Source organism: Bombus bifarius, unplaced genomic scaffold (assembly GCF_011952205.1).
Source record: "Bombus bifarius isolate JDL3187 unplaced genomic scaffold, Bbif_JDL3187 scf7180000007970, whole genome shotgun sequence".
NCBI classification, from domain to species: domain Eukaryota; kingdom Metazoa; phylum Arthropoda; class Insecta; order Hymenoptera; family Apidae; genus Bombus; species Bombus bifarius.
Genome location: NW_022884356.1, coordinates 4,761,391 through 4,773,989, shown reverse-complemented (window position 1 = coordinate 4,773,989; position 12,599 = coordinate 4,761,391).

Sequence of the window (12,599 nt, the reverse complement as noted above, 5' to 3'; positions counted from 1 at the left end):
ACCCATACTCGCCATTTGAGCACGGATACTCGCTATTCGCCGGCGTATTCTTGCCGTGAGTACTCGCATTCTCGTCTTTGTTACAGGAATTCTTGTTGTTCTCCTCGCTCATCCACGAATTCTCTCTCACGCCAGTTGTCCACGAATGAACTTTCGTTATCGAGGAATGAGCCTCTTCACCGCTGGTGTTTGAACGCCGTCTCATGGTGCTCCGCCGCTTTGTTTTCTGTTTTCCCTCCGGAGCTAAATGTGAACAAAAATTTCAATTAATAACATATTAATGACGTGCATCATCGAATTGAAATAGAACAAAAATGCGCGACATGAATTTTATGAATGGTTTATTACAAGACATTGCTTTCTTGTTAGAGAATGATAAACTCGTAGTTTGTCTCAAACTACTGATGGTTTGTGTCAACATATTGATAGCAACTTCTATCTAAATTCAAAAATTCTTCTAAATTCAAAAATTTACACATAATCGTGAATAAAGTATGAATATTTATGCATTTATTCCGCATACGTGCTTTTTTTATTGCACGTACAAAAATAGAATTTCCTAAACATTGCATACTAGTCGTAATACTAACATACCTGTCATGGGGTTTTCTTTGGGGAAAAAAGAGTGCAAGCACGCGGGCTCTTAGCTGTTCTGGATCTATAGGGACCACCACGCTGTTCTCCACGAGTCTCGAGGTGCCATCAGGATCTGAATCAGGTAGTGGAGCGCCAAGCATCATGTCCGAAAGATCTGGCATGATTACTGTTTGTTTATTAAAATCTGGATCGCGGATCTGGAAAACGCGTCTATACAGGTCTGCAGAATGTGGCTTCTTGTTCTTGAAATCGTAGATATTTTCGTAGCCAACAACCCTAGCGGTATTAATTAGTTTGTGGCTTAAATGAGTTCCTTTGAAATAATGTAGGTGCGAGCAAATACGGTTAAATACTTGTTGACTACCTGGACCGAAGGATGGATTAGATTGTATTGATAGTATTGATAGATTGTATAGATGTTGTGCGGTCAAGGGACGTAATATTTTCATTGTTGTATGCATTTCCAAATATATTCTAAGACTTGTTTTAAATATGTATATTATATATGTATATATACACAATATTCTTTATATTGTTAAAAACGATACGGTGCCTTCCGTAATAAAAATTGCATTACTTTAAGTTGATTCTTGTTGAACCTACAAAATAGTAATAATTTCAAAATTCGATCATTCACAGTAAATAGACTCCTGAATAACAACAAATAACTCTAAGTATTCAACAATTAAGTACTATTTTATAGTTGATAATGTTGGATATATATTTGTAAAAGAGAGATATTTATTTTACACGACTATCCTGCATGTAAATACAGATTGTAAATAAAAAAGGTAGTCCTAGTTACAATCGATAGATTTAATCGATAGGCTTAAGATGCTTTTTTGTTATTATCCGTAGTTTGTGTAAGCGCGTGCAATAAAGGTTTTTTTGGCTCGGGACGGTGTGATAGATTGATCCATTCAATAAAATAATAACTATTCTGATCCTGCCTCTGAGTATAGAAATAACAACAAATTCTTTCCAGTTAAAAATATTGTGAATTGCAGAGTGACATTGGGACAAAACAAATTCAATATTTTCGTACTTTGTAAAATACAAATGAAACAAAAATTAATAAATATCGAGAATTGTTACATACCGCGTGTCACAATTTCATAATGTTATACTTCACGTCGGTAATTATAAATTATTCCTCCAAAAGTCACGATAATGAAACAAAAATATCTACGCCGGTGACTAGATTTATAATACGGAATTAAAATAAATATTTCGGCCATTTTCAGTTAACTTTTAAATTGTTGACAAATCCACAACTCTGATACATTATAGACATAATATGGTATCGTGTTGCGAAAGATAGAGAATTTTCAGCAGAGACACGAAACAGTTTTGTTGATCCGGCCTTCTGCCTAAAATAACCAGCCTTTCTGATCGAATCATATCGAGAATACCGTTCTGACTTTTATCTAACAGCAAAATCAGAATCTACGAGGTTTCGTTCGTAGTTAGGAAAATCGATACCGATTTTGCGAGAGACTGCGCGCTGAAACGATTGCGTCACTGGATGTTAAATAGAATTGATATTAAAATGCATTCGTTGCATAGTAATACGTATGTATAAAAAAATAACGAAAAGAAAGGCCACAAAAAACGAAGTACATATATTTGTGCTTGAGAACTTCTTAACACTGTTGTTTATCCTACTTTAAAAGTTAAGAAAATGTACAAGAACTCTTGGAGAATTTATGGATTGTATACTTATTGTACAGCGATACGCATCTATGGAAAATAGTGAAAAACGTGAAAAGATACGTATGTATATTTATACATGAAAAATTGTGAAATTTTTTTAAATCTACAAGGATACCTTTGTGAAATTGATCAATGTCCTCGTTGAATATCAGACACGCGATAGACATCCTTTAAACGTCACTGCTATTTAATTTTTATGATAATGCCCGATTTGATATCTGATAGTCTGCATAATCGACACACGTCGTGATAGTATGTTTGTTGATACGATTTCAACGTGATCATTTCGACGACTCGTTGGCACAGTTCCTGGTAAAAATAGGGATAGATGAAATCGCGAACGTCCGTGCCGAGTTGTTGCCGTGATCGCTGGTAACGTACATACATCGCTGGATAATCGGCTGGAGGCCTCTGTCAGCGTAGCAATCTCGGCTTTTCTAAAGGCTAGGAACATGATAACCTGACACGCAACAGGAAGGATACGTCGCGAGGATCGGGATAAGATAGGTGCACGGAACAACTGTGAACTAAGAGCCAGAAAAATAAGGAGTTTAGGAGGAAATTAGGAAACGCAATCTCGCGATGATTGAATTCCGCGAAACCACTCTTCATTTGTAAATATACATGTTTACGGTATCTGGTAATACTATAGTTTCTACAAATTAGTTAAATCTTTTGCATAATATTTGAAATATTCATTCCGTGATAAACGCTAATGGATATATCATATTCTTAAGTATGTCTTTCCTAAGATCGATGAAAATATTGTCTCGTAATCGAATGAATATTCTTTATTTTATATCTTCATTTTGAAACTTTTATAATTTCAATGTGCTATAAGAACGTATTCACATATAACATTGGATATCACGACCAACTATTACATTACAAGTTATCGTCTTCTTAAACATTTTTATATTATTATTCTTGATTTAATAATGCCGAGTAAAGTTCAACAACTTCGAATCCTATTTTAGATGAGCATCCAGCATATACGTTATATCGAAATATGCAAATCACTTTATAATATACAAATGGTACAAATTATAAAATTATGACATTAAGCTCTGATGTTGAGTATTTTCGACACTTTCGCGATAACTTAATCCTTTCGAGGAAAATTGTTGCGCAATCTGTGTGAAGTCGTTTCACCAATCCTATTTACGCTTCATTCATCCGCGCCGGTTATGAAGTGCTCGAACCGCCGCCAGAGTCCCGCGACGTTTAAAGTTCCGGCGCGAAACTTTCGAAGATACTTCGCCGTGTACCTTTGTTTGAACTAGGTTGATTTAATTTCCGGGTACCACGTCACGCGAGGTCGGTTACAATGGCGTAACTAGCAACTTGCGATACTCGATGCCAACTTTTCTAACGGCGTTGTAACGTTGATAAAATGTCTGTTGCTTTGTCCTATCTTTCGTCGAGATTCGTCACGCCGTTATACGTCGAAAATAGACGTAGAATGTGGTTTTTTGAATCGACTGGATGAAACTGACTTGCCCGAGTCGGCTAAATAAATGTCTCGTTCTACTCGTTGTCTGAAAATTCTTTTTCGTAAAAATTTTATTCGTAGACTAAGAAATTCTAACTGAGAAAGACGAAGAATTTTTCAAGAAAGGACTCGTGAAATTACAGATAGCAGAAGATCCAATTTTCGATATATATGGTTTTTTATTTTCACTCTCAATGATCAGATACTTCTTCGATTAAAATATATTTATTAATTACCTTCCTCTTTCATTAAGATACATGTTACTTATCCTATAACGACAAATATACCTAATATACACTTCCTACATAAATATCTTTAATTAATTTCCTGGAAATTTCTTCAAAGTTGTTAGTCAATTTGACATTCTAAAAAATAGGAAGAAACCATTTGTGTCTGAAATGCGGTTGGCAGTGGCAGAAACATCGTAATATCGACAAATATTTAAAAAGAAACATTTGCCGCGCAATGTTGCATTAATAGGGAAATGGACGAGCTTTTTGCAATATTTTATCTCATCGCCCGGTTGTTCGGCCGGCGTACGATAAATCATTTCCAGTGATAAATCATTTCTCTGTATCAAATTACGAAAACGAATAATTACGGGTGGCCGTTTGGTCAAGTGGATCGGCCGAATTTTTGTCCATCGCACCCGAGCTTCTGTGAAATACACCGTATAAACGCATCGGGCCGAAAGAAAATCTTTTTAAAGTGCAGTAATCAATCAATTCGATGTTTAAAGTTCAGTGAACAATGCGGCAAAGGGTAAAAGAACGAACAGTTTTTACTGAACTCCGACATTCCGATAGGGGTGGCGCAATTAAAAAACGAAGAAAAATGATTCGAATATTTTAAACCGAGGCGTTTTTTTTTTCTTTGTCTAACCCGTCCACGATACGCCACATTAGTTAACGTTTCGTTGGCCAAAATGAGAAAAAGATCGGTTAAACGTTTGTACAAAGTCAAACGCAATGGTCCTGAATCATGAAAAGAGATTTACAACGCGTACGGATCTGCAACGTGAGACTTTGTCGAGGTAAAGTATAGATATACGAGTTATATGGATGTTCTTGTTTATTTTATTTTATTATCGCCCGAGTTATATAAGAAATTTGTTTGTTAAGTGAAAATCTATTTGACGCATTATTTCAGTGACATTATTGATATTATTTGAATGTTATTATATTAATATTCGTATACTAGATTAACATTGCATTAATATTATTGTATTAATGTCGTATTAATATTTCAGAGCATTAATTTCGTGCGCAGATGTGCCGGTGAATTATGATAAAGCAGTTGTTACTGCCTCAAACTACTAATTTAAATTAATGAAGTGCCAGATCTGTCGATTTCAGATTTGGATATTAGAGATTTTAAGGAAGCAGAACGTGTACATTGTACATGTGTTAAATCTAACTTCTCTATTTTAACAGACACAATTATCATGGATATTACGGACACTGTTACATGTCCAAAATTACAAATATAAAAATTGTGTTTGACGTTTCATTTAACTTTAATTTAATTTAATTTTATTTTATTTCATTTCATTTTATTTTATTTAATTTTATTTCATTTTATTTTATACTCTGTATACATACATATGTGTGTAGGTGTAGTAGATACAACACTACCTGAAGCATTTAAATGAACACGACATCACGTAATTGCAAAGAATAAAATTCAGAAATTTTTACCTTGAATTTGTGACCTACGAACATTGTCTTATTTCTCGTCAGTTAACCCATATTTTATTTCACAAAATATTCCCGGCGGATTGTTTCAATCGACACGAATTTGAACGTAACATGTTTCCTCGAAATGTTTGATGCACGTTATTTTACAAACAGTGTATCGATAACCATGTGCTTTTTCTTTCTGCTTGCGAAAAATTGGCAGGAATATTTTTGATCGGGGTCATAATATTGACAGGGTACAGGATCAAATACAAAAAAAAAGAAAGAGAAAAAATAAAAAAATTGAATGTATGGTTTTAACTTTTAATTGAAAATGTCAAAAATCCAAGCGAATGGTATGTTTGTGATTTATTGACAACGGCAGTTTTGGAACGATGAAAGGCAGCATGAAAATGACAGCATATCTATCGACGTTGATACTTTCTTTGAATCATATTTCGTACAATCGCTTTTTTCTCCTATTAAAAGGCTCTTTAAGTTTGAGAGACAGACGAAGCAATCATTCGTTCTTTCAATTTTTCTATAAACTCATGTTTAAAACATCGAAAGTGTTTTTTGTTTCTTAAACCGATAGCGAGACTGTGATAACAAAGGCTCAAAAACTATTGTTGACTAATATCGGTGGAAAAAATTATATGAACGCATTTCGATTTTGAAGGCATAAAAGATATTAACTCATTTAATACAGTTCTCAAGTAACGTCGAAAATATGAATATCACTTTATTTCGTACGAATAAAGATTGAAAGAATTTTCTATATTTTGTATAGTAATGATAATAATTGTGTATTTTACGTCAGATGCAATACACACATACGTACGATATCACTTTCTTGTTTTAAATATTTTAAATATTTTAAATATCTGAGAACTTTATTCAGCTATTTTTGAAAAAGTCAAAGGAAAGTGAGAAACAGTTCTAGGAGTATAGAAAATAATTAAACGAGAATTCCATTTCATAATGCAGAAGCACAATGGATGGAATCTTAATGACATTTCATTCACACTTTACGCAATATCCTTTTAAATCTTGTTTCAATTAAACTGCATAAAGCTGCGATATCGAATCTCCGATACAGTCCCCGTGTGCAACCCACGGTTAGAGCAAATCATCCTTTCCAGCAAATTAAAAACTGATCACATCACCGACATTTCATATCTTCTCGCTAATTCATAAAATAACCTAGACGTGGCAAAATGTTATTTATTAAATCAGGCAGAACGAGATACAAGTTTTGTGCAGCAGATCTGTCTTTGTAAAAGAAATGTCACCTGCGCGTTATCGGCAAACCCATTAATTATAAAATATGAAATTTTTATGTCTTTAAATAGGAAATATATGTTCGTACACCAACAATATTTTTAACAATAATTTCCATCAGTGACATCGTGCAGGCTGTGCGTATCAGAAATTCATTAATTAAGCACCGAGGAGCTTATGAACTTCCTAATTAGCAGCGATTACGAAGATAGTAAGCTGGTAATAATGTTTCATAAAAATACTGAACGCTTTACCGTGAACTATAGGTTCGCGAATTAAGCTTCAATTAACTCGAAAATTAGCAAATTACCATGAATGTATAAAAAAAGAGGGCGGTAGTTAACTACCAAAATAATTTTTCTTCGTAAAAAGTATGCAAACAGAGAAATTTCGAATTACAATGAATTATATGCATACTATATATTGTCGATACTTTCTGAAGTATGCGCTCTGGTCTTTTGAAATAAATAAGGGAAGAAAGAATAAAATTTCTATATAACTTGATTTACAACACGGTATAAAATAAATAGGTATAATAAATATTTAGAAAGTTAAGTTTATGCTTTAAGTGAAAAGTATTTAACGTATTTCGATAAGATGTTGGCAAACGTTTCGTTTCAATAAAACATTTCATAATAATGCGTGTACAAAATTGAATATATAATACACGTATCTAAAATTAAATATTCTTGGAAACAGAATAATACATCGAGCGATATAATTGAATACACCGTGGGAGAGACGCGGATGTTTGATGCAGTACCCGTTTTTACGCCTAGGTCGTCATATTTTCACATTACTTTTTATTAAGCGCTGCACATTGTTGGATTTATTTTTTTAAAAAATTAACAACCAGGCAACAAATTTTATACTTTTTCGTATTGTCGCGAAATAAAGGCGAGTTATTAAATTCTGTCATGCACATTCATCGTTTCGGTACAATGAACTGTCGCCAATAAAAATTTTACCGGTCATCACGTAGGAATTTTGATATTATTAACAATTTTCGTACAAAAATTTCTATATATTCTTCATATAGAGACACATTCCAGCAATAGATTACTTCTTTCTCGCTTTTGTTCCATGTTTAGAGTTTTTTTCGTCCTTTCGTACTCATTACCAACGAACCTGCGAACCCTATCAAATTCTTGTCTATTCAGAACAAAAGTTAATTAACACCGCACACTTTCTTCGTTGCCACTAAGTTGATCGACACTAACGTAATTAAATTAAGAAAACCTTTAAACTATTATTCGATCGTATTAACCCACGGAAAACAGGGCTGGGAAACTTTTATAGGATTGTAACTGATAACAAGGGGGCAGGTAAAAAGGGCAGCGTTAGATACCAAGTTGAATGAACTTGAAATTAAAAGATTCCATTTTATTTTACTTTTTTGTATTTTCCACGCAATTAGCATAAGGGTTCTTATTTTTTATTCCGCGCATATGGCGAAGTTAACTGAAAGAAGCTCGGATGATGCCCGACATCTCAGCAGCACAAGGGAATACACTAGGGGTGCAGTGTAGAATCGAATGCCCGAAGAATAGTAATTTCGCCAATAAATCAAAACTTTCTTGCCATGAACGTGTTCCTTTTATTCACCATGACTACAATTTTTCTCGTCTCCTGCTTTACGTGGACGGAATCATTCCGTTTTGGACGAGGGTTTGTGTGTTTTATCGATTCCCATAATAACGACGGCAATATACTTACTTAATACGTATACTTGCAATCTAAATGAATCTACGTTGTCAGCCAACTAAATATACCTTCTCAAGATACACATTTTTCAAAATTGTCCTTTGTAAATATTCTCTTCGAACATTCTTTTTCCAAGATCAATACAAACGAATTAAGTGGCAGATCATCGATAATAAACGCAACAGTTTATATAGTACAGTAGGCATTTATAGAGAGCCAAATGAATTAGATTATACGAACGATCAGTCCTTCTTTTTAATTTTCAATTTTTACGCCAGAATAATAAATCCATTGCTGTCGGTTAATAACTTCAATTAGTTATTCAATTAATAATTTAATTAACCGCCCTTATTCATTATCGAACCTCGCTTGTCGCGAAAGAGTAATTTTGATTTCAGTCGATTTACTTTGTACAAATCTGCACTAAAAATAGCAGCTGACTAATAATATAATCGTGCATAATCTCGGTCGACGATCGACTTCGTCCTCTAAAATCAATAGATACCCCATCCAGATGAATTATTGCGAACGTCTTTCAAACAGTAGCTTCCAAGTTGGACCAGTGCAAAGAAGAAAGAGAGAGAGAGAAAGCGGAGAAATAAGGGGAAAAAGAAGGGAAGCCAGGAATATCTTGAAAAGTTTCTTAGGACTGCGTGAAAGTATAATGTATCTGTTACCACAAATATCCATTGCTCTCCAAGGTGCCTTTACACCGTCGAAGGAGTTCCGTAAACGTTGTTATTCAAATTTCGGCACCTTTCCCGCTCCGGGGGGAGGCGTTTCGTCGTCCTTGGTCGAACGCAGGCGTCAAAACTCACGTAAGCTCGTTACAAAGTTACGATCCGAACTTTTTCTACGTTGTTTCCGAAATAAGGTTTATCGTCCTCTTGAAAGGACCCTGAAAGTAGGATGCCTCGTGGCGACGCTTTTGTGTCTCCGCGTTACCCCTAAAAACCCTATTTCCGCATTCCTTATTAATTTAAATTAGCCCAACGAAGTTTCAACGCTACTATACCGCTGCATCTTTATGATTCTTTGCATCGCGTAAAGAACATTTCGAAGAGCGAAATTTGCTTTTTCTGTCTAGTGAAAATAGGTTATTGTTTCTATAAATTGTTAATATATTGAAAGATTGAAAAATTCGTCGTAAATCGAGCCATCCAAAAGTATCGTTTTAGAATTTCGTTCAATAGAAAAAAAAAAAAAAAAAGGAATGGCTAAGAGTGTTTCATTTACAAGTAGAGGAACTATTTTTCGCTTTTTGTCTGTAATAATTGGTGCAATAGCTATAAATAGATATTTAAGTAAATCGTTTTAAATGTTAATGTGAAGAAATACAATTAAATCTTTCTACGCGGTACTTTTATCGCTTTTATTGTGAACAGGAAGGAAGATTCGACAAAAGAATTTGATTTGAGTATAATTAAATTTACTGGCGACTGACGTTGCTCACAGGAACTAAGTGAATTAATTAAGGCAAGGTGTTTGAAATGACACGCGACTTGGTACGCAACGTGTGCTCGCTTCTCAAACTCGCCAAACCCGAAGAAAATTCACGTTACGGGCAAACTCTTAGGTTATCTTTACTCCTTTGTTTTCGGGACAAATAAATAGTTGGTACTTCTTTAATAATATAAAGGAGTGCATAAATATGAAATATCTCTACCGATTGAACCAACAATAGACAAAATAACATAATTCTTAATACAATAAAAAAATTTCGACACTGTGAGTCAAGTATTCGTTATTTGGAAATAAATGTTAATCAACATCGTGTAAAATAATACTTGAAACAACATGAATTTTCTAAATATTAGAGTTATTTTGTAAATTTAAGTATTCCTTGGCATGTTTCATCAGCGACAAGATATATGCAAAAAGACTAATTCGAAAAAGTTACAAATAACATCAAACATCAAATTTATTAAAAGATCTCTAGTTAGACCTCGTATATTTTTTTCTTATCTAGTTATCTTCTTTTTGGCAAACATACACCTACATAATTCGTCGAACGTTTCAAATAAAAATCATAAAAATTCTCTTTAATTCATTGATCGCTGTGCCCTTGACCAAAGATTTACGATGATACTCTTTTAACGTTAAATTTAGAGATGGTTACTTATTAAATCACTAGCACAGAACCACACCGCGAGTCATTAGAGAAGGGAAGTCCCGTGGGTTTACAGACTCCGACGATAATACGAAATAGCCGGCAATTTACACTTCGATCCTCCGATGTGGGCCACTGATTGGTCTCATAAGTAGTGTCAGACACGAACACGCGTGGCTGCATCGTTGGAAAATTGCGGTCCATACTCCAAGCAAATCAAACGTACAGAATACGGATGAAATCAAACCGCCACGTGTTCCAGTCTCGTTAGAAAGCGATATATTTCCTGTTGTGTTAAATGGTGCTTGATTTTGTTAGATTGGAAAAATTCTGTTCCCTGGTAGAGATAACCAATTTCGGGAAACATTTTGTATTTATATAGTAATTTCGTAGTATATATACCTAGAAATTTGATAGATAGTCGTTGAAGTGTAGTAGTATATTTAAAAATTTAAGAAATCTAGGAAAATATGTATATAAAAGTTTAAATGAATAATTAAAGTAATTAAATAAAATCAAAATAATTCAATAACAGTAATAAATAATTCAAACCCATAGTTAATGTGGATTTCTTCTATTTTCACATTTTTAGTTTCGCAACAATCAATGTGATTTTTCTTTACGATCTTTCATCGTTTATTTAATAAATTATTGGAATATTATTAAGAAAAGTAAACAAATGTTACAGCAAGAATTGTCATTTTATTCGATGCTTAACGATTTTATTCAGTGACAAATAAACTTCAACGATGTTCATCAATCGTTCAGCTTACAAAAAAATATGATCCAATAAGAAAATTGACATCATTGTTTTATAGCAAATTATTGAACGAAATTGGTCGGTTAATTTCTATGGAGCGAAAAGATTAACGTTGAATTTTTCTTTTGCTGGTAACGCTTTCTCGATCGTCACAGACGAAGCTTTTGAATGAATTAATTAGCGAGATATTATTTTGACAGAATGTAACTCGAGCCGTTTGTCGCAGTTCGAAAAGGAAGTTAATTGTCATCTAAACCATTTCACAAAGGAAAAAAGCGAAGCAAAGGGCTTTCATACGAAAGTCGTTGATCGATCAAAGCGTATCTTGAATGAATTCAGCATTGAAAACCAATGACTGAAAACCAATTCGTCGATATTCCACGCGATAACCATTTCTCTTTTTTCCTTTTTTTTTCAACTTTCCGTGCTTCAAATTGGTGTTTTAAATCGCGGAGCTCTATGAAACTTATCTGCACCGTTTCGATCGGCTTCCATTTATTTCGTGAACATTTTCATGCATGCATACGTGCTATCTCACTGTTTCGACTGTCTGTTGTATCCAGCTTTCTAAACATCGAAACATCATTCGCGCCTACTTTCGATCGTTGACCACGCTTTCGTATTCATTTACAAATTTTATCTTTCACTTGTATTCCGCATGTTGGAATACATTCGTTTTAAACTTTTGCGAGAAATATGTTTATGATATTCCACTTGGAAAATTAAATTTACCCGACTAAACTCGCAGATACAATTATACCGCTAAAATCCAATATACCGAAAATCCATCGAATCCCGAAGAACTCATAGAAACTCATAGAAAGTAGATTAATACCTGAACTCCCTACTAAAATGCCTTGTGAAAATGAAATCATCCTCGCGCCGGTGAAAGTTTTATCTCCGCTTCGACGAACGGCTAAACTTACCTTCGAACAGTAATAACTTTACACAATTCCGAGTCCGATGTTCAGCACATCGCAATATCGGGAATAAAAGTTGAAAAGGAAAAATCTAAAAGACGCTAAAAACCATTGAAAGCTTTAATCCCGGGTCGTTGATGAAACACGCGTTCAACGTCGGATTGCCTGACAAAAAGGCGTCGCGAAAACGGAGCAAAACACGACGAGGCAGTCAGAAACAAAGACAGGCAGTCATGCGAGAGCTTCCCGTCAAAACGATCGTTACCAGGAATCCGTGAGAAAGATGGTCGTTGGGAAAACGTGACTACGGAGTGCGGTTGAAAAATTGCGCGATGCGGAAAGGAGC